The following is a 24,083-nucleotide window of genomic DNA, read 5'->3' as shown; positions in this document are numbered from 1 at the left end:
CCCGCTTCGTTCTCAGCAAATTTCTTGTTATTAACACTCTCACATGCTTTATTCGTCAGTTATTCTGCCTCTATGTTGCTGCATTTAATTATACACACACACACACACACACACAGTAGAGCCTCACTTATCCGACATAATCGGGCCAGCAGAATGTCGGATAAGCGAAAATGTCTGATAATAGGGAGGTGTTAAGAAAAAAGCCTATTAAACGTCAAACTGATGTTATAATTTTACACATTACGAACCTAATATAGTAATCATGTTTTACAACAATACAGAAAAAAAATCACTGGAAAATTAAACTTACAGTTAGAGTCGGGTAGAGTCGGGAGAAACTAAAAATAGACTACGCTCACAACTTGCAGTCCTTGTTGCCGATTGATTATTTTTTTTTCCGGTGGTATGTCGGATAAGTGAAGGTTGGATAAACGAGACTCTACTGTGTGTGTGTGTCTATATATACATACATACATACATACAAACACACACACATATATTATATTTACATTTGCGCCTGAAATTACACTAAGAGAATTTTCGATGGGTCCTGACGCTATTTACGCCCCTGTTTTGTACCTACCAATACAATAAAACAGTGAGGTGGAATGAGGTTTTTCTTTAACGACCGAACATTCATCAAAGATACACCCACACGCACATATACATGTATAAAATAATTTGCCAACGCTACAAAGTCAGAGGTTCTACCTAGTAAGGCATGGACGTGTCATTGTGTTTGTGTCACTTCATCCATGTCATTAGTTTTTCATTCATCCTTATTGTCGTACTTACCCGTAAGGCACAAAAGGGACGTAAAATAAATAAAAATGGGGTTTGATAAAATACAACCATCTAAAAATAGTAGTGTAATACTAGTAATAAAATAATAATAATTATGTCCTAGCACAATTGAGTAGCGTTTGGCATAATATATGAGCAGGAAACGAGTTTTTGAGCAGGAGATCCTTGGTGGTTCCATAGCAACAGTTTATTACGCTAATCTCCCGAGAAATCAATAAGCCTGGCAACACTGACATGAACCGCGTGAAGGCTCCTCCCCCATACTATTTCCCGACACTCGCGAGCGCGATGCGGTTCTGCGCAGGTTTTTCCCCCCTGTGGTTCCACTATACTGGCAACATGGAGTAGAAAGAAGTAATATGGTTCAGTATGAGAGCGAGATGCTGTACTAGCGTAATATGTAGATGCAGAAGGTGAGGGTTGAAAGACACAACAAAACTTACACAAGAAAAGTAGCATATGCTTTCCAAAGGCATCTTTCAAGAGTTCTATAATCTATTTCAAGCTTGAAGTTTTAGAAAGTTTCTAAGAAACAAGCTGAAGACTGCAACAATAAATTTGAAGGTATATATTAAAAATACCGGAAGTATCTTCAATTGCTTTGAAATTCGGCATACTCACTAATTTTGGCCTCGTAATCACGAATCTGCAGTTAAAATTTGGCGGGCACGTCTAGAAATCACGAACAGAATATATTGTCTCAAAAATCAAATCAGTAAGGATGATATAATATTCGTGAATGTTAATAATAAATATCATGTTTCAATGGTTAAAAGTGTGAAAACGATTTGGCTTCAGTACACGAAATTAATAAGCGAATTAACATTGCATTACTCAACGTAACTAACTACTTACTCTGCCTTTCAAGAATATTGCATGCTGCACCCTCTACAGTTAGACACACATACCTGCAAAACAACAAAAACAAAAGTCATTGAAGGATTTAAAGAATATATTTAAAGAATTATGCATACAGTGTAACTTTATTTAGTAGCATAACTTATACTCGGGGACACGATGGTAGGCATCTTGCAGATTTTGCGGCATTGTCACATTGGTTTGTTTCTATATTTTTTCATAGATTTTCTGGCAGTTTCGGCTAATTGAGTCAATGAGGATGAATGCTGATTAGATGAAATGGATGAAGGAAGAAACACACATGGACGAAACATAGAATACAAACCCTAGAGAGGAGTATAATGGCTCTGGATCTAGACGCCAGGGCCTCGTTAGTATGCAAGAATGAAGTTTAGAAGGTGTACTGCATGGAAATAGGCCATTTTGGGAGTCTTACACTCTTTACTACATCTGTAACGTACTAATTATTTGTTTACACTACAATGATTCTAAGATATGTGAATATTTGTGGGAAATACCAGAGATGCCAACGGTCTATTTCTTTGGAGGAAGGGTTGACGTTGGAACTAGGCAACGCTGCATGGGGTACGTTGCCACATAGTGCACTACAACATGGAACTCTTGCGCTAACACGCTCTTGACTTTCCCATATCTTGCATCACTGCATTTCTACAGAGCCCCTTCATTTCGTGGCCACTTGTCAGGGTTGCCAGGAGTCCCGAATTTTTATGAAACAGTCCCTTATGTAAGTAATATGTCACATGTTCTGTGACAATCTTTCCCGGGACGTTAATTGTTCCGAATCTAAAAATTACATTCTTCCCGACTGTATCCAGGTTGCTGAAAGCCTAGATCGTAAATATTTCTTTCACATACAGCAGTGAACGTTTTACAAACAAATGCCTTGCTTTAAACTCAGTTTACAAATTTATGTCTCGTTCCCATGTCGATTTACAAATATAGAGGGTGTCCAACGATCTCGATTAACACATTTCTGTCTCGATTTACAAATTTCTCTCTCATTCCCATCTCGATTTTCAAAGTTCTGTACAGTTTCCATCTAAATTTATAAATTTCTGTCTCATTCCCATCTCGATTTACAAATTTCTGTCTCGTTCGCATATCTATTTATCTCGTCATATCTCTATTTACAAACTTCTGTATTGTTCCCATCTCGATTTACAAATTTGTCTCGTTCGCATATCTATTTGTCTCGTCGTATCCCTATTTACAAACTTCTGTATCACTCCCATCTCGATTTACAAATTTCTGTCTCGTTCCCATCTCGATTTACAAATTCCAGTATCCTTCTCGTTTCGATTTACAAACAGCAGAGCATTCGCTTTGCTCGCTGAGTGCTCAGATGCTCGAAGCGCCCCCTGCTGACCTGGTGTTTGATTATGACTCTGCTCCCTCCACAGTCCACAAGACCACACCATTAGAGCGCCTCTGGCAGTGCCGGTATTGATAACATTCCTAATGGCCGTTGACAGAAGGTGCCGCGGTAGGCGAACGGCGTGTTTTGAAAACCCAAATTAAGCAGAGTAATTGTCATTGCCGAGTCGGAACATTTCTCCTGCTGCCAGTTCGTTAGTCTTCGAGACGTCAATTAGGAGACGAAGTTGCTCACCTTGGAAGGAGGCTTATCTCGTTCAGGTGACGTGGGCAACTGCCCGGGTTTTCGATCAACACTACCTCCTCCTGCTCGCATTTATATTAACGGCTTCCTTTGACGGTATATTGGTCGTGTGGTGAGGAGATGACCCAGCATGTTCTATAAACGTTCCATTTAGCATGTTACAGTGGGATCTAGAGGCGCAACCACGAAATTTTGTCTGGAGGGGGGCAAGTGCCAAGATAAACGTACTAATAATAATAAAAATGATGTCAAAAATAATAATGTTATAATAATAACATTATTATTATTAGTTGTGGTAGTAGTAATGGTAGAAGTAGCAGTATCAAATACGTTATTATCCTCGTAAATTACGCAAAAAGGGGTAGAAGTTGGTGCTAAAGCATTTGTGTTCGGACAAACTATTTCAATTATTTTTTCAACACGTTCAATTTCATATTAATAGTGGAAAACAAGCACACAAACTCTCGCCGATGTTGTGTGGTAACGTCGTCGCCTTGTGATCTAGGGGTCCCGGGTTCAATACCCGGTGGAGGCACATGGCACAGTGGTTCGGATTCCACTTTAAACTGTATGTCCAGTCCCGATTATCCTATCTGTGCATAAAGTGGACTTAAAACCATAATTCAATCAATCAATTTTACAACTTTTTTTCATTTAAATCATTCTGCGTCCAGGGCCGACTCCCGCCGCCCCCTAACAACGGTTCTGAACTTGATAAGACTATGAAAAGCAGGCATTGCGAGCGAAGCGAGCAAGAAAATTGTACGAAAAGTATTTTTATTTGCATAAAATTTGAAATCGGGGGCGGTAATTTCCCCCTGTAGGTACGCTTGGCCGTCAATGTTTGCCCCCTTGCCCCCCTAGAACTCATATCCGTCCAAGGTTGGATGGGGCACCTCACTAACCCCCCCCCCCCTGTGGTTGAGCGACTGGTGGGATCCATGGGTATTACCGTGCAAATTGTCCATTACTATTTTCCTTACATCCTATGTGTTTTTAAGCGATGGATGTTTATGTATGCTGGTGCAGAAGTTGTCAACAGCTTGTTTTGAGTTGTCCTTTAATTCTTGAAGCTCTTATTGGGTCAAATATAATTCACGAACATGGTGATGGACAATTTGCACGGTAATATTCATGGATCCCACTGTACCAGGGTGCAAAAACATTGAAGACTAGTGAGGTAAGGAAGATTTTAATACACACACACACACACATACACACAAATAAATAAATATTATACATATATATAATATAATATGTGTAATATATATATATATACAGGGTGTATCAGAAGTGGTAGCGCAAACAGAAACTGAACACGATCGTAGAAGCAAAGACGGCTTTGTAAACGTTTGTTACTTTAAAAGTGACGTGTCTTCCGTGCTGTACAGACGTATGGTTTATTTACAACTCCCCCTTTCGGCAGTGATCAGTTTCAAACAAAGAAAGCTCGGAGTGCGAAAATAAATTTAAATACTTGTGAAGGATCGGGAAATAAGTGTGAGGAAATTAATGAAAATTTCCTTAAAAAAAAAAATAATAACCCGTACATACCGACTGCTGGCCTCACTTCCACCAGAGGTGAGAGATCATTCAACCAGTTACGGGATGGCGTGAGGTTTCCGTGACCGGGTAACGCTACTCATTCGTAGCTCCCCAATTTCCTCACGATGGTGGGTGGCTACCAGTTCCATACACAGGCCGAAATCTCAGGAGAGAATTTGTTACGCTTCCCCCAGGAGACTCGAACCTGCGCGCGTCCCGTAGCCGGAGCCAAAACATGCGCCTTAGACCGCTCAGTCGCGGTGCCCGTATTTACATACCCTACAGTGCTGCCGAACCTGTCATTCCGGAAGTTAATACGTTTCATTATCCAGTGTTCCTTCAAAGTAATTGGTGTAAGAGAAAACGCTAGATGGCAGGGTTCAAATTTACAGTGTACATTTCAGAGATCGATTCCAACAAGACAAGAAGAAACCCCCTATTAGCATATTCTTGTAATTAATGTTTTGAAAGACTCTTCGTGAAGTGAATGACTTTACATATTTAAAATTTCATCATTGCAATCATTGTAACTACTTATGATCATTTAGAAAAAAACAAATGCATATCTAGGTTATTGCAAACAATCTCAATTCGAAGTTGTAGTTGTTTCCCCAGTCTATCGTAGTGTTTATTACATAATGTATTGCATTTTCAATATCATTTTCAAAGATTCTTGATATTGTTAAACCGGTTCAACAATATTATCCTTCTACTTTCAGAGATATTCAAAATTCATATTGATTTTTATCACCAGAAAACTAACACTTTTTTAAACAAAAATATATATCTTCACATAATTTCGACACTTTTATTACAAACTTTATTACTAAATAATTACGAGTCTGATTTTTTATCCTTTTCTTGTAAACAAACAAATAAGTAAAGATGGACACGGAACATAAACACTTCCGGTGCGCACAGCCAATAAGAAAGCGTTATATTCACTTGGTTCTGCAGCACTAGGGTTTGTAAATACGCTCACGGCGCGGGTCGATGGATTCTTAGCGAGCTTTGTAGTTTGTAGCCTATTGTAGTTTACAGTAATATTAATACTATGCATTTGCCTACCCTCAAAAACAGAGTGGATTTCTTTGGAAATTATGAAATTCCCTGCTTATATCTGAATCCAGAAAAGGACAAACAATAGCCTTAATTAGCACGCGCACGTGTTCATACCTCTTTCGTGAACTTCGTTTTAAAAAAAATGCAATTTTATTCATTCTTCACGCGTAGAATTCTTTTCATTCCGCAATGACCTAGCCTAATTATGAAATGTAGGCTAATAATGGATGACCACCAGGCTGATACGAATAGCCAGACATATCCGTTCCTTGCAGGCTCGATAGATACTTCGTAAGTACTATGTATTTTTTTTTAACAAATGCCTTTAGTTTGCTCACTTCCTGTCATTCGCAATTAGTTATTACGCGAAGAGTTTGTTTATCTAGCATTCGTGTGTGGCCAATGGTATAAAAAAGCGCTCCTTCTTACATGAATACCACAAGCACATACACATAAGAATATATCTTACTGCTTTTAATGTTATCTGAAAAATTACTTGCCACTTTTTTTTAGGTAATAACAAACTTCATTCCAGAGTTTTTAATGGCACAGAAATCTTCAATACCCACGAACTATACAACTTCAATTTTATTATTTTACGTCACTTGTCTAGCACTTCTGGTAGAACACAACGACGAGGTTAAATGATGATTAGATGAAGCAGAAGAAGAAGACATGCAAGCAAACGACCTGAAAGGACTTTCAACTAAGAAAAATAATCTTAAGACAAAATCATGCCATCTATACGTTACAATTAGGGCTACTATTAATCTTTATGCTAATGAAAATCGGATTGGCGGGCCCAGAATCTGAAAAAGCTGTCACGCCCTCGGGTTTGCAGGCATTATTATTATTATTATTATGATAAAATAAGAATAATGAGAATTAGGGCTGAAGGTGTAATCCTGAGTACTCAAACTTGGTAGTTACTCTATTCAATTAACATGTATTATTATTATAACTCGCTTTGTTAACTATTGTATACACATTTAATTTAGTGTTGTCATTTTTATGTTTATTTACATTTCTGCATAAGAATATTTCTTATCAAAGTGTAAATTTACGAACTCAAAGCAGAAAATGTAGATCACTGTAATTGGGCATTCGCCTGTTGTGTTCAATAAATAAATAAATAAATAAACCTTTCTGCTTGCTCACGATCGGACCACCTGTTTTCTTATTTATAGAATTTCAAAGAGAGAGGTCGTTTTCAGTTCTTACGACTTTAACAAATAGAAGGCTTACTCGAAAAAAATATTAGTTATCATTAGTTGGCGGATTTATATGCACTAAAAAGAACAACAAAATATTCATTCAAATATGCACTAAAAAGGTCAAAATATGCACTAAAAATTTTGAAAACAACCTATTTTAAGGTTCTGTACGCCTTACATGCAAAGTAAATATATCAGTAACTCACTGAACACAATTGAATGGCTTATTGCAGAAAGGGACCTGAGTCACTTTTGCACAATTCTGAGAAAAACAAGAAAAATCGTATAATATTGAGAGTGTAAGAAAGAAATGTGCTGTTGTTGGCTCAAATTTTTAGCATAATGAATAGTTAATTTTGCAACCCTCAATGCGCCCTCCTGCAGTATGCTGCTAGAGACAGAGGAGATGAAAAAGTTGTGACTCCGATACCTCAAAAATGTGACTCAGGTCCCTTTCTGCAATAAGCCATTCAATTATATATTGTGCTATTTAGGATAACCAAAAAGAAATACTAATTTACAAATGTTTTTAGTTTCGTGTAACAAAATTATTATATTACACGCACTCCTTTGTCTGGAGGCTCGCTCTAAAAACTGCAATGTTGCAATTATAATAATATACATATCTTGTTGGAAACATCTTTTCGTAGCATTAATCAATATCTTATTCTTTCACATTAGCATTTCAATACACTAAACGTTATTTATCAAAGTTTTCAGGTATGAGACTCTTGCTATTTTCAGAAAGTAAATCTTTGTATTTTGAAAATATTCTTCCCATTTCACAAGATGTCACTCGACATTATTTGTTCGTTTCATATCCTGTGTTGATAGCTTGATGTAAAATGGATTTTTCTGTATTCAGGATTTCCAAATAAATAAATAATTGCTAACTGCTTCTCCAATTCAGATTTTTCAACTTCTCCTGGTACTATTTTCTTTTGAGTAATATCGAAAAGAGATTGGATGGACAAAGGGAGAAAAAAAATCTAATCTTTTCCATTCAAAACTATCAACGAAATTTTACCATATTTTTAATACTTCACTTAAGATTCAGACCACAATGGTCTGGATGGTTTAGTGCGGGGATTCAACCTTCAAACACTCCGAATGTGAATCCATCACCATAACCATAAATTCAAAGGAAGCAATAATGGATTGTTATCTTTAACGCGCAGTTTTGGTGGCAATAGAGTTCGCATAGATAAATGTATCATAGGCAGATATTGAACTCAGGCAGCAAATCGTCTGCACTATGGATCTGAGTTCGCACGTACTGTAACATGAGAGTCGAACACACGCTATTTGTCGCGAGAGATTGAATGGAAAATAATGCACAACGATATTCCATCTTTGTCCGCATAACAACAGCTTTAGATCAAAGAATAAGAAAAGCAAATTTTTGAACATAAATTGTGCTGCAGGTTATACCTACGAGATATAATTGTGACACTTTTCCTTATCAAAACCAGGGACATGGACGCTATGTCAGTTTCTGTAAGACTGCCATCTTTCTTCGTCTAATTACTTTAATAGTAAAATTAGCACTTCAAATCACTACTACTTTCGTGAAGAAAATGGCCCAAAAATCATTTTTAATCCTCACCAGTATGTTGTTTGAATATTTAACTGCAATCCATTGACAGATATAATCGCAAAAAGTTATTGTATTTTTATTATGTATATTTTAAAAATAAAATGCACTCACAGTGCATATCTTCATCATCTGACCATCATTCCCTTAATTTCTACTGTCTTCTTATTTTGTACTCAAATAACAGAATGATCCTTCACTAGTTATACAGCAGCATTGTCCGAAAAAATAACACGAGTTTATAAAAATGACAAGTGTCCACGCTTCCACACGCAACGAATGATTTCTGTTACCAAAAATGGAAGCTCTGTTTGATCATGGTAAATTTGCATTTCCGCAAAATTCTATTTAAGCTGCCAAAATCTATTACAAATTCCTGAAATGTATTACATGTTTGGAGCATACTTGACAATAAATAACTGTACTCAGTGGTAAACACATCGTTGCCTTCTACCTATTCTTGGAGAAATGCTGTTACTTCTCATCTCCTTCGGCATTTATTGTCACTTCCGCAGCACACACACACACTCACAGATTTATCAAGATGTCACATTAACAGATAATCCTCATAAACGCCACCCCAGTGTTCTCGCTGGAATTTGGAATGGAATGTCCTTGACGCAACTAGAGCCCTTGACCACACGAAGTAGGGTTACCTTCTAATGCCGACACAGTGCAGTAATGCGCAGTGGTAGTGGTGTCGCCTTGTAATCAAGGTGTCCCGGGATCGATACCCGGTGGAGGCACAAGTGGTTTCGGATCCCACTTAAAACTGTAGGTCCAGTCCCGATTAGCCTTACTGTGCCTAAAGTGGACTTAAAACACCAACTCAACTCATAACAGGGAAAATAAAGCAGACAAACTTGAAACGAACAATTGCATGAAAATTATTCCCAATATATGCAAATTAAATGCACGTTAAGCTAAAATATGCACTAACGTCCTAAATGTGCATATATATGCACTATACAACTTTATCAGAGTAATCCTCATCAAGTGAAATTGATAAATCCGTTGAGAGCATATGAACTTTCCTTAAGGTAAAAAACATGCAAATATGCAAAAATCCGCCCCCTAGTTATCAAGATCAACACAGAACTGAATAATCTAAATTGTGATGCAATTTGTTTTTATGTATTATAGGTCTACTGGTTAATTTCTAATTGGAGTCCGAACTCGAGGATCCACAATTTTTAATCCTTAGTAAGACTCCTTTTGGGTAATCGCGACGATGAAGGTGAGCGATGATATGATGACATTGATGAAGGAAAATTCACAAAGATCACCCATGCCCTAGCCGGGATTCGAACCCGCGACTCGGGTGCCGTAACTGTCTGCTAAACACTCCAACACGGAGGTCGGCAAAATGGTACTTGAATAAAGTGTACGACTCTATAAAACAGAGCTTAACAACCGCATGGACAAAAAATATGGGCCGATTTCAAGTCTTGGTAAAGTTTATCCGGATTGTGCACAATCGCATACTGCAGCTTGGTGTTGTCAAGATGAAGAGCTAAATGTTGTCTGTTTGACACTGAGCATCTGTCAAACTGGTAGAAGCTGTAATGGCCTTGGGAGATCTGAAACAAAAGCGTCCATCAGTATAAATCTCTCGCGTTTATAATTCCAAAGCAACTTTTTTTTATCGCAAAGAGGAATCTCTCATTGCATAACAATGAGATTATTCCAAAAAACAAGAGGCGTAGCAACATTGTATGCAAATACTAAACGGTAGCTAATGGTTGCGTACGAGGGGTGACATTCTTCTACGCACATTTCGAGCTGCTGGTTAGAAAAATTACCTAGAGTTTCTTTGAGATGGTGCATTTTTTCTTCAGTTATTGCAAGTAAAGTGGGAGTATTCGAAAAATGTGCTCATGGCCAGAACGCATGCACGCACGTAGAGAGAGAGAGAGAAAGAGAGAGAGAGAGAGAGAGAGAGAGAGAGAGAGAGAGAGAGAGAGTCTGAAAGAGCCACCGACAGAAAGAAAGTGTGAAAATAGGGGAGAAAGAGAAAGGAGAGAGAGAGAGAGAGAGAGAGAGAGAGAAACAGAATCCGAGAGATAGAAATAGAATCATTCAGAAAGAAAGAGAGAGAGAGAGATAGAAATAGAATCATTCAGAAAGAAAGAGAGAGAGAGAGATAGAAATAGAATCATTGAGAAAGACAGAGAGAGAGAGAAAGAAAGAGAATCTGTGAGAGCCAGCGACACAAAGACAAAAAGGGAGATAGAGAAAGAATGAAACAAAGAAAGAGAGACAATACGACGTAGAGAGAGAGAGCGAGAAAAAATAGTACAGAAAAATGGAGAGAGACAGCAACAGAAAACAGTGTGAGAATAAGGGAGAGAGAAAGAGAAGCAAAGAGAATTGGAGAGAGATCGAGAGAAGAAGAAAGAGAGAGGAAAATGGAATCAGGCAGATAAAACCAATTACAGAAAGATACAGAGGAAAATAAAACTAAAGGGAATAAGAGAGATGGAGAGAGAAAAACAAAGAGAATAGGAGAAAGATAGAAAGAAAGACAATAAGAGAAAAGGAGAGAGATAGACAATGACAGACATGGAGGGAGGGAGAGAGGAAAGAGAGATCAGAAAGGGAAAGAGGATTTTATGTGTATATTTCGCAAATTATGTTAATAAATAAGAAATGTTTTGTAAACATTTCTCATAAATATATATATATATCTATCTGCAGTATCTCAACTTCTCTCTGCACAAGGGCCACTGAACATAACATTGGTGTCTTTCATCTATACACATATGCATTATACCGTATATAAACACTCTCCAATCTGGTTATTTTTAACCTGTAATCGGTGACCTGTTAGGAATTCCAATTCTACGAAGGACCCAGCGTCGAAAGTTCCTTATTAGTTCAAGTTCTGGGTATGTTGTAAGACTTACCAAGGAGCAGCCACTGCTTCCATTGGCTAGACTACTTGGAAATTACCTCAAAGTGTGTGTTCGAGTCAAAACACGACCCCTGTAATTTGCTTGGACGCTAAACACTTTTAATCGCTACAAAGTTCAGCGGTAATAGCTAAGAAAACCTATCATCATGTCCCTCCCTGTTCTCGCTACTTTGGACGGATGTTGTCTTTCGAGTTTTAATTCGAGAATGTAGATTTTCTGTAATTATAGGTAACTGATTAATGATCGATTGGGGCTCTCTCTGAAGTTGAATGGAGCAATATTTTTTTATTTTTTTTTCCGAAGACCACTCGCTCACTTTCAAGTTAATATTCATTTACCTTCAACTTAAGGGCATTTGTGGTCGTAAATTTTCCTCTAACCCACATAGAGAAGTTTTGTTCTCTTTATATAAACTAAATTGAGGAGAATATAAAAAAAATAAGTAGGATGTACCTTGGGGATATTTACAGATTTGGTCATAAGAGGCTAAATTGAAATTGGCTCTTTATACATAATTCGAATAACGGATTTTTTTTTAAATGTTAGGAACGGAATTTAGTAATTCTGACATTGTCTTCCGTTATGGATTGGTTCTCATAACAGACACACAGTAATTTCGGTCTGGACGAAAACACAAAAATGTAAGAATTACACGCTGCCATGCTTATTTTTAGAGTTTTGAAAAGATACGAGCAGTTACGAAGGAAAGTTTTTGATTTGGGGGTTCAAAGTTAAACTTCCACACACGCACACACATTACATACATATGTGCCGACTCCCGTGGTGGAGTGGTTAGTACAGCGAGCTAAAACACCAGGGGTTCTGGGTGTTTGAATCCCGGCCTGCTCATGAGTGTTTCTTGTGAGTGTGTCATTATCATTTCATCATATCTTCATGAAGGATCCTCTTCGTCGCAAGTAGCCAAAGGTGGCAGAAAAGCAGCGCTAAATAAAAAAAATCAAATATATATGTATGTGTGTGTGTTTTAAGAAGACTTTATGCACAGAGAGACTAATCGATACTGCACCTACAGTTTAAAGTGGGATCCGAACCACTGTACAATGTGGCTCCCCTGAGTATTGAACCCGGGAACACTTGATTACAAGGCAGCGACGTTACCAGAACGCCACCTGGAGAGGCATATGTAATGTAAACATGGGTCATTCCATTTTAAGAGAGACCACACAGTTCTCACATATTGTTTATCAGCAGTAGCCAATGAAACAATATTCACCAAATAATATTGTCTGCGTAAAAGAAATGTAATGATTACTTTTCAACATACACAGATTTTTGAAACATAAATAATTCCGGAACAGATAAAGCTCTGGGCCTCATTCGATCGTTATGCACCCATTTTGAACAGATTTAACTTCTTTTGAAAGGGAAGATATTTTGGATAAACTTTTGCATTTACGAAAAACAAGATTCTCTGAAGAACAGCACCTTGTGTCTGCCACACGATTCGAGGAAATTATCCTACACTGAATGTAATTCGAATCAAAGGACTTATGCAGGTACTGTACAGTCACAGTCAATAGAAATGAGACACATAAATCCTGAAATACTCGCTCCCTTGCAAGGCGTTATGTGGGTTGCCTACTTCTACGGCGGTGGTAGAAGTTGCCATTGGAAATTTTCAATTAAAATCCACTTATCGCCATACAGTTAGGCAACACACAATGCTTTGTAGGGAATGAGCATTTCAGAATCTATGGGTATAATATTTTTGGCCGTTGACTGTACATCTGTACCCTCAGTTTGCACTGCCACTGGGTCAGAAACATACGTTCTCACAAAATTAAATATAAAATGTGAAATGACTCTTCGGCAACATCTATCTACATTTAAGAGTAAAAATACCCACAGAAAGCTTTCCACAAGTGCTGGAAATCGATCAATTTGAGGGAAATTGTGGAATAATTTTTTGTTTGTTTAAATAGAGACAAACTTTATAAAACTCCAATAAGTACATGATTATATAGGGCGGCGCATATTGTATCTACCAATAGAAGTTGGCAAACCTGTCGGAACGCAGATGCGCATGCGCAAGAGTTTCCCATGCTTACGCAGCTGCAAGTCTCGCAATTAGTCTGCAATGGAACGTTGGCCGGTTCAGACACGAATCGTGGCAGTAGAGACGTTCATCCGAACGGGTCCCATTCAGGAGACGTAGGAGACACTGCGACGAAGGTTCAATGAGAGTCGCCAATCGCCATCAACCAGTGCCAGAGCGTCACAACATGATACGATGGGTCACACAATAGGGAGCCAATGGCAGCGTGCAGAAACAGAAGTCTTCAGGTCAAAGGAGGCGGTTTCTGTGGCGCCCTGATGCCTCCCAGTGCAGTACCTACTGCGTCTCCTAAATGGGACCCGTTCCGTTCGGATGAACGCCTCTACTGCCACGATTCGTGTCTGAACCGAGCTATAGCTTAAGTCTTCATTGGAACGCCAGTTCGGTATCTTTGACAGCTCGAGAGGAAGCCGACCTGACTAACTAAAACTAACTAACTCCCTAGCCTTCTTAAACCCGAAGGTTCATGGCTGCAGCAACACAGCCTATCTTGAGCAAGTTCTATATACTCTTTTCCATCCCTACCGATTTCCTTTAGGTCCATCTCAACGTTGTCCCTCCATCTTCGTCTTGGCCTTCCTACAGGTCTCTTACCATCAGGTTTCCAAACAAGAATCCTGTAAACTCCTCTTTCCTCTCCCATTCGTGCCACATGGCCTGCCCACCTAAGTCTTCTTGATTTAATTATTCTAATAATATCTGGACATGAATACAAATTATGTAGTTCTAAATTATGTAACCTTCTCCACTCACCTGTCTCCTCATCGCTTTTAGGTCCAAATATTTTCCTAAGGATCTTATTTTCAAATACTCTCAATTTATGTTCCTCTTTCAATGTAAGGGACCAAGTTTCACATCCATATAATACTACAGGCAAAATTACTGTTTTGTATATTTTAACTTTTAGTTTCTTAGATATTAAACGAGAAGACAAAAGTTTATGAAGAGAGAAGTAACATGCATTTCCTGAATTAAGCCTACTTTTTATTTCCTCTTTAATATAATTTTCATTTGTTAATATTACTCCTAAGTATTTGAATTTGGAAACTGGTTCAAACGAGTTGTTATCAATAATTAGATTTTGATTATTACCTAACACTTGGTTTCGGCCTGTAAGCATATATTTAGTTTTCTCTTTGTTAACTTCCAAACCTATCTCTTTAGCAGTTTTGAAAAATATTTTAGCATTATTCTTAATTGTATTCACATCATCCCCCAGTAAGTCTACATCATCTGCATATGCTAACAACTGAGTCACACCATTTAATTTTAGTCCTTCTTTAGTTTCTTTTACCTTCCTAACAGCAAATTCTAAGGCAAAATTAAAGAGCAATGGAGATAATGCATCTCCTTGTTTTAACCCATCATGAATTGTAAATTTGTCAGACATATTAATACCCACACGAATTTTACTTTGTGTTTCACTGGTGCATATTTTTATCATACTAACAAGCTTCTTAGGTATTCCAAACTCGACTAGTATATTATATAATTTATCTCTTTTGACCGAATCGTATGCTTTTTTGAAATCAATGAATAGCTGATGGACATTTTGATTATATTCCCACTTTTTCTCAAGTGTCTGTCTGATGTGAAAAATTTGATCTGTAGTTGATCTGTTACGTTTAAATCCACATTGATAATCACCTATAATTTCATTAGCATATGGTGTTAGTCTTGTTAAAAGAATGTTAGATAATATTTTATATGTTGTTGAGAGTAGAGAAATTCCACGGTAATTATTGCAATCCATTTTATCACCTTTTTTAAACACAGGAACAATTTAAACACCGACCTGACGCGTCTGGTTTTTCTGAAAATCGCTGTTGTCACTTTTGCCTGCATTGTTTAGACATCCATTCATTCACTGCGACGTTAAACTCCCAAAGTCTCCATATTGTATAAGAAAAAATAGCGCAACACAACAGCACAGCCTAGCAAAGATAATGCAACCGCGAAAGAAATCGCTAAAGAAAATGAATTGGCAACACCTCATTTACTCCACGCGAACTTGACAAGTACCTACTGTCAGTTTCATAAAATGAACGTTATTGGTGGTGGGAAAGTTTTGAGGGGAGGATTTACTGGATTCCACGTGGACTTGAGATATGGTTGTCAGAGAAAAACTGATCTCTCGGTACATTCTTTGATGTAGAGTGGCGTTCCGATGAGAACTTAAAATGTAACTATAGATGTCCAGGGATACACGTCTCTATAGCCACTAAAAACCTTAAGATAGCCACACTTATAAACGAGTGTTCACTGTTTCTTGGATTTGCCTTACAACCGCGAGAAAGTATGAATTTTGCATCGTTTGTGAACACTGTGTTTATGAACGTTTTCTGGTATTTTTAGGTTCTGGAAATGTGTTAGGGAGAATTCACACCGAAGAAACACGCGACACGCAACATGCAACACGTGTCGCTTGGAAGCCAACACTCAGTAATCGATGCAACCTTTCGAACCGAAGAGACACGGCAAGGTGCACGTGTCGCGTGTCGCTTACGTGCCTCTCGGACTGTGCCGTTTTCTCAATACCGTGCATCGTGTTGCTTCAGTTTGTTGTTCGCGCATGCGCAGCGAATGCTTCATTCCAACGAGTTGTATTTAGACTCTAGAAGAGAGCCCAATCGGCATTATGTTTGATCCTCTAATTGTTGATATAATAAAGTATCAATATGTACAATGTTTTAAGATTTAAACACAACGTTCATTTCGCTTTATCAAGTTTTTTGATGCGGTTATCTATCGGCTATAATTTGCCTTCAACATCGTGAAAAGAGGCCGTGTTTTGGCCATTTACCTGACTGCTTTTATTGGAAAAAGTCAGCTTATGGAGGCACTTTAGTCCAAAATATATTAGTTAACATGGTAAAGTACTCTAGTTCATTGTTTTTCAACCACTGGGCCGCGACCCGATACCGTGCCCTCGTATCAACTATACTGAGCTGTGAAATTTTCTGCTGAAACTGGTTGACAACTATCATAATCCCAATATCATATTTGAGTCGTGAGTTTACGTTTATTAAGTCCATTTTATGAACAAAAAGACTAATCAGAACTGGATCTACCTGGTGCCTCCCGGTTATCGAACCCGGCATCACTTAATTACAAGGAGACGACGCTACCACTTTGTCTTCCATATTTTTATATTTGTCACGTAATGACACGTATAGACACGTAATGAAACTATTATTACTCTTATGATTATGCTAGAATTTATTTATCAATATTTAATTTCATAGGTACATGTTAATTCATGCATAAAATCTTCAATACTGTAAAGATTTACGAGGAAAATTCTTCGGCTAAGGGAATTGACTTAAAAAGAATACCGTGACATGGTTTCAAGAAGGATGAGAACCATTTCTTTGTGTTTAGGTATTCGGTTTATTCAGGCTGAAAAGTCTAGCGTATACAGTTTGATTTCAGTGCATAATATTTCTCAGTTTTCTCGTGCACAACATGTCTCTCCCAAGTTACAATAACTTGCACAAATTTTACAACGCAGTTTACATGTAACAATGTCTCTTGTTACGTTATTTTCGGGTGAATAATAAACTGATTAATGCAATTATATCGGTACCATCATGCAAACTGAGCAAAGAAACCAAGTGTCGTTTGCCGCGTGCATCTTGTCTCTTCGGTGTGAAACACTCGTGTCGCGTGTTGCATGTCGCATGTTGCGTGTTTCTTCGGTGTGAATTCTCCCTTAGAGCGAAATAATGGACGGTTTTATAGACTACTCTATTTTTTTCTGGAGGGCTGGAATTGTATAGCTGTTTGCAGTAGTGTTGCCCACGAGACGAGACTTTGGCCTGTCTCTTCTCGTGGGAATGCTGTGAAATGCTGTCTCGTCTCGAAAATATTCGTTTGTCTCGGGACACATGATCAATCTCGTCTCGTCTCGAATTTTTAAAAGCCTGTCCCGTGGGCAACACTAGTTTGCAGCGGCGCCAACTTATAGGGGCCAGTGGGGCCAGAGCACACCCAATAATTTTTCGCGTTAATATTATTAAATTTGTTATTGTTATATACGTATTTGCGTATAGAAATCAGTAAATAATAGATTAAAAATAGCATGGATGGCGTGCATTAATATCATGGTACGTAGATGGAAGGGGGAATTCTAAATTTTTTAAAAAACTTATAAGAACCCATTGGTTTTAAAATGTTGGCGCCCCTTGGCTGCTGTCTAGTGAGCTGCATACACACTAAGATATTTTGCACGTACATATGAGTTTTTAGTGCTTACATTGGTAAATATTGATTTGTCAAAATTTCGGTGGGAGCTGTAGCCCATCATCCCCCGCTCTCTGCGTATGCCAGTACTTTTATGTACGTGGTAGCGGCACCATTTATTCAGGGATGCCAGGAATGGGTTATTTGTGATTTTCGCATTTTGAAATAAATTTTATGTTGTGTAAAACACTGAAATCTGTCCTTTAAATAAAAAGTCGAAATTTCGAGGGTGCACCCTCAGTAACCGGCCCCAAAATTATCAACTAACATCGACCCGTTTCAGTACGCACGAGAAAATTGAATGTTTAAACTTCATATCCAAATACCATACTTTCTTCCTGAAGCTAGGAAAAAACCTGCGTACTTGGAAACACTGCGGGAATTCATCACTTGTAGTGCGAGTTTCTCTTTTGTGCACAATTTTCTCTGCAATTTTGTCGGTTGTAGCTGGCACACGGGTTTGGCAAACGCCGTAATTTATCACCTATACGTGCCACACCCACGAGCAGATGTGTAATTTTGACTTCCCTACCAATACTACTTTTTTTAAAAAAAAACTTGCAACACTGTGCGTGTGTAGTCCAAGGGCCGACCTCTTCCCACTCTGATTTCAATTATTCGCTTCTCATTTATTATAATGAATACTTGCTCGCGTAATCAATCTAAGGTATCTAGACGAATGCCTTTCCTGTTCAAGAGGTCGTTGGCATACACTTGCTTTCGTTTGTCTTCTGGTATTATGCTTGATCACTGAGTATGGGAACTGACCTGTGGAAATATTTTGCCTGCAAATACAGAACAAGAAAATATCTACTCGCCTGGCAAGTTTTGGCCGACAATTGGCCCCTTTACAATTTTTGTCAGGAACATTATTCTATTTGCTCCATGTTTTTCGAATGTACGCCCGAAAGTTGCTTCATGGTTTCGTTGAGTAACTATTTTTTTCAAGATTCAGAATATCGTAAAAATCTTATGTCATTACTAACCAACTAACTCTCTAGCCTTCTTAAAGCCGAAGGTTCATGGCTGCAGCAACACAGGCCTTCCATCTGTCCCTATCCTGAGCAAGATCTATATACTCTTTTCCATCCCTACCAATTTCCATTAGGTCCATCTCAGCGTTATCCCTCCATCTTTGTCTTGGCCTTCCTACTGGTCTCTTACCATCAGGTTTCCCAACAAGAATCCTGTAAACTGTTCTTTCCTCTACCATTCGTGCCACATGGCCTGCCCACCTAAGTCTTCTTGATTTAATTATTCTAATAATATCTGGACATGAATACAAATTATGTAGTTCTAAATCATGTAACCTTCTCCACTCACCTGTCTCCTTACATCCAAATATTTTCAAATTTCAAAACTTCCATGTCATTACATGGAAACAAATGTGCCGAATCGAATACTGGTACGGTCCAACCGTTTTAAGAAGGTGGGCGAAAAATATTCCATTCTACGTTGCTGGAGCTGCAAATTTTGAAATTTGTGCAGTCCACATTTCTGAAATTAAGAAACAAAATAGCTCACACGACAAATTTTCGGAATAATTTCGAGTAGAGGAAGAAACGCACTCAAACACTGAGGATAAAAGAGAAAAAAATAAAGAGAAATTGACTGACAGAAATAAAGAAAGAGAGAGAAGAAAAAAATAAAGGAACAAAGATGAGGGACGAATGAAGCATAAACAAGGGACGAAGGATCAGTGAGAAAGAAAAAAGATAGAAAAAGAGAAAGAGAGAGCGGACGAAGGATCAGAGAGAAACAAAAATAAATAAAAAGGGAAAAAGAGAGTGGACGAAGGATCAGAGAGAAACTAAATGAAGGAAAAGAAAAAGAGAGGGGACGAAGGATCAGAGAAACAAATATAAATAAAAAGAGAAAAAGAGAGTGAACGAAGGATCAGATAGAAACAAAAATAAATAAAAAGGGAAAAAGAGAGTGGACGAAGGATCAGAGAGAAACTAAATGAAGGAAAAGAAAAAGAGAGGGGACGAAGGATCAGAGAAACAAATATAAATAAAAAGAGAAAAAGAGAGTGAACGAAGGATCAGATAGAAACAAAAAGAAACAAAAAGAGTAAAAGAGAGTGGACGAAGGATCAGAGAGAAACAAAAAGAAATAAAAAGAGTAAAATAGTGAGTGGAAGAAAGAACAGAGAAACTAAAAGAAGGAAAAGAAAAATGAGAGAGTGGACGAAGGATCAGAGAGAAACTAAAAGAAAGAAGAGAGAAATGAGAGAGTGGACGAAGGATCAGAAAGAGACTAAAAGAAAGAAAAAGATAGAGTGGGCGAAGAATCAAAAGAAACAAAAGGAGTGAAAGAGAGTGGACGAAGTATCATACAAAAACAAAAATAAATAAAGGGAATAAAAGAGAGTGGACGAAGGATCAGAGAGAAACTAAAAGAAAAAAAGAAAAAGAGAGAGTGGACGAAGGATCAGAGAGAAAATAGAAGAAAGAGAAGAAAAAGAGAGTGGACGAAGAATCAGAGATATACAGAAAGAAATAAAGAGAAAAGAGAGAGGGAACAAAGTATCAAGCATAAAGGAAGTTAAATAGGGAGAGAGAGAGAGAGAGACAGAGAGAGAGAAACAAAAACGCAGAAAAAATAGATAAGAGACAGAGAGGCAAAGGATGAAAGAGTAGCAAAAAGAAAAATAAAGAAAGTAGAACAAAGAATTAGAGAGTAACAAAACGAGACAAATAAAAGAAAGAGAGAGAAATAAGTAGAAATAGGAAAAGAGAGAGAGAGAGAGAGAGAGAGAGAGAGAGAGAGAGAGCGCCTTAGAGTCAACAATATAGAAAGGAAGAGAGAAAAATGACAAAATAAATAGAAAAGGGTGAGAACGACCGAGCATAACCGAAAACAAGCACAGTTTTTACATTAGAATACTTTTTTCCTCCGAAAGTATCAGCAACAAGCGCGTAATGCTTGCCACGAGAATGGAACTCATACCTGGCAATATGAAGGTACAATTTTTACCCCTCGTCACGCATTGTGAGTCCCCTGGGGGAAACTAACAACTTTTCCCCTGAGATTTCGGCCTGTCTATGGAACCGGCGGCTACCCACCATCGTGAGGAAATTGGGGAGCTACGAACGAGTAACGCCATGGAAACCTACAACGACGACTGGAGGTTCGTCGTTCTGACCACACCTCACCCCGTAACTGGTTGGAAGTAATATTTATTACTCTAGTATCTGTATCCCAGATATAAATTATTTATAGTGCTTTGTTTTCCGGCTGTACCCCACGGAACGCCCTACCGACACCTTTTTCTGAACATCACCATTACGATTAACACAATAACAAATCCAATTCAAGAGTACCAGAACCCTTCTTTCCAGAAAAAAAAGCACTGATTATTTAAAACCTTGGATAATTTTCTATGCAATTTCACGGCATACCTTGGTACATAGGGTATAACTAAAAGAGTGCAGCCAACTTCAATGGGCCTGTAGGCAGTGTGGGAATTAACGAGGTGATACTGGGGATTTTCTAACCCACAACAAATTTTATCCCCGGTAAAAGAAAATTATTTTTATTCCTGCCAGGGATAATTTTATCCCTCTCAAAGAAAATGCAACCTAAAACATATAGTATATTCACAAATAAAGATACATAAGCAGATCTTCATTTAAGGCAGAAAACTGGTGCACGGACCTTCCACTGGGAATGGCCATTCGCAAGACGTTTTGTAATAATCCGCTAAGAGGAGCTGAGAGCACCCCTCGCACTTCTGCTTCCACTTCTTCTACCAAACAGAATGAGAGATGGCGCTGCTTAATTTCACCGCTGTCTAGGTCAAAAACTGACTTTATTTGTGGTATATGCTTAAGTATGTAAGAAACACAATTGAAAAATTATTCGTGCTCAGTAATGGTGCAGTCATTAAATATTTCCCTATCGAGCAGTATGCAGCCGTGTGGATTAAAACTGTCACCATTCTGCAACTGACCAACCTCATCGAGCAGAGACAACAACAGCCTCTTTTCCACTTAACTTTTCATTACATAGTGCTGCTATTTTACATGCATTATTTATTATATTATTACAGTTGAACCTTGATACCTCGAAGTTGAGGGAAAAAAGAAAAAATGTCGAGGTATCAAGGATTTCGACTTACCAAGGTTCGAGTTATTGAGGGCCAAAATCGCCGACTTCGAGTTATAGAGGTCTACAGTTTAGTGGCCCTTCTGAACGTCGGCACTACGTATGCCTATAACGTATGTAGCATCATTTTTAAGTTAATAGGTATACACAGTACAACGTACGTAGAAATAAATTTTATTGAACATACTGTATAAAATCACTTAAGAACAGTAGGCCCTACAATTATGAACGTAATGAATTAGATTGTACGTGAACTGTTGATCATCTGACATTGTACGTACGTGTCGGCTATAAAAACGACGTTAAGCTAAAAACTTGCGATTATTTTTACAGCTTTTATGCACGGTAACGGAACCCTAAGAAAAACTGGAAAACAACAAAATATGCTGATTTGATCACAGCGAATCATAGTTTGAACTCCTAAATGAATGCATGCGAATAATTATGTCGCAAATATATTTTGGGAAGTCAAAACATAATTGTTGGCCTGGATATAACTTGACAGCTCATCTAGCTGCTGTGAAACCGAAAGCATGTATCAAACTTATTATGAAGAAATCTCTACCATATTTTTATATGTGCACACTACATATTTCTAGCTAAAAAGAGTAATTCTACACCATAATCTCTATTCGTCCTTGTCACACAGAATCAGTGAATAAGACTAACAAATGCTAACTATCGGATATGTTTGCAAATAAGATAAAATAACATATGCACGTATTGCAAAAATTACAAAGAGTTATCCGGTTTTGTTAAGCTTACTTTTCCTTCGGGAAAGGAAGGGAAGAATATTTTACTCAAGATACCCTACTAATGAAATACCACTGCCCCATGGGTACTCCCAGTCAAGTCCTGTTCTACTAATTTTACAGTTTTACAGGGCAGCCTGTTCGTTTGATCAGAAGTCGATAAACGGATAGCTTCGACCACCAGCGAATGAGAAAGTTACTAGTCCCTCAAGCGGCCATGTCAAGACAGTTTTACAACGTGAAGATAAATACACCGTTATTTCCAACCCTCACACGAAGTAGGCCGAGAAGACAATATACCGATGATATACTGCTCTCCACGTGTAAACATACCGGCCAGGGCTCACGTTCAATCTTGGCAGCTGCATCCTTACTGGCAAGCGATTTACGACTCGTGGTTCATGTCTTGCATAACTGGCAATTGAAACTGAAAAAAAAAAAAATGGGGGACTGCAACACTGTCGTTAGAACTCAACTTTTGAAAAATGCATATTCTTGGTGTGACTCGAGCTATCTTCTGGGTTAAGGAAGAAAGGGTTGTTCACTAGTGTTCAGTGTGTGTGATATGTACTAATTTTGCTTCTCTGGTCTCAGAACTTCCATCCTACCGATGTTTGAGGACATGTTTCAGTTCAGTGGTGCCAACTTTTTGACATACACTATGTGGGCAGAAGTCGGGAGATTTGTTTTGTAATTTCATGCAAAAAAATACAAGTTATACGCAGACTGAGGATCTGCCGTAAATTTCCTTTCCATTCATTTGCCAGAAAATTTAAGCTTTTACGTTTAAAAACAGTTTCAGGCCATTACCCAAAGGAACACATGGATTTGAGAGCGATTGTCTTTGCCTATCTTAGTCATAAGTGTCTATTTCGAAGATAACCGACTTTTGGGTGCCTACTCGTGGAAAATGATGACAAATCTGTAGACACGCATCATTTTTAGAGCCTATTTTGTACTTTTCGGTGCTTTTTTACCTGCTATTTAGAGAGCTTTAGTCAGGATATTTAAAGGTTAGGAATTTTAAATATTTTAAATATTGAAAAATGGTGGACAATGAAAATTTTCACGAAATAAGGTAACTATAGTTCATAACAAGCTGAAATTATAACATTAATAATAACATACCAAAAGTCCCCGGCGATCAACCGTACGAAGATTTTATGTACTAAATTTCAGCTTGTTATGAATTAGTTCTTTTATTTAAAAAAAATCGTCTAAAGTGACTGCACTAAACCTGTAAGTTTCTTTCCTGTTGCCTGGAGATGGTA

At 38.0% G+C, this 24,083-nt stretch overlaps 1 protein-coding gene across 2 annotated transcripts in view; it reads right to left on the bottom strand.

Annotated features, from left to right (window-relative positions):
* Positions 1-24,083, bottom strand: part of LOC145995247 (protein Wnt-5b-like) — a 966,808-nt gene that overhangs the window by 901,990 nt on the left and 40,735 nt on the right. The window contains exon 1 of one of the 2 annotated variants that reach the window (XM_083131826.1): positions 1,660-1,713. The exons of the other annotated variant lie outside the window; for it this stretch is intronic. The gene's annotated coding sequence lies outside the window, so the exon portion shown is untranslated. Of the gene's footprint in view, positions 1-1,659; positions 1,714-24,083 lie in introns of those variants that run through there. 2 annotated transcript variants of the gene reach the window in all.

This window comes from Lepisma saccharinum, chromosome 1 (genome assembly GCF_977018435.1).
Source record: "Lepisma saccharinum chromosome 1, izLepSacc3.1, whole genome shotgun sequence".
In the NCBI taxonomy this organism is placed as follows: Eukaryota; Metazoa; Arthropoda; class Insecta; order Zygentoma; family Lepismatidae; genus Lepisma; species Lepisma saccharinum.
This window is presented reverse-complemented; position numbering and strand designations above follow the sequence as displayed.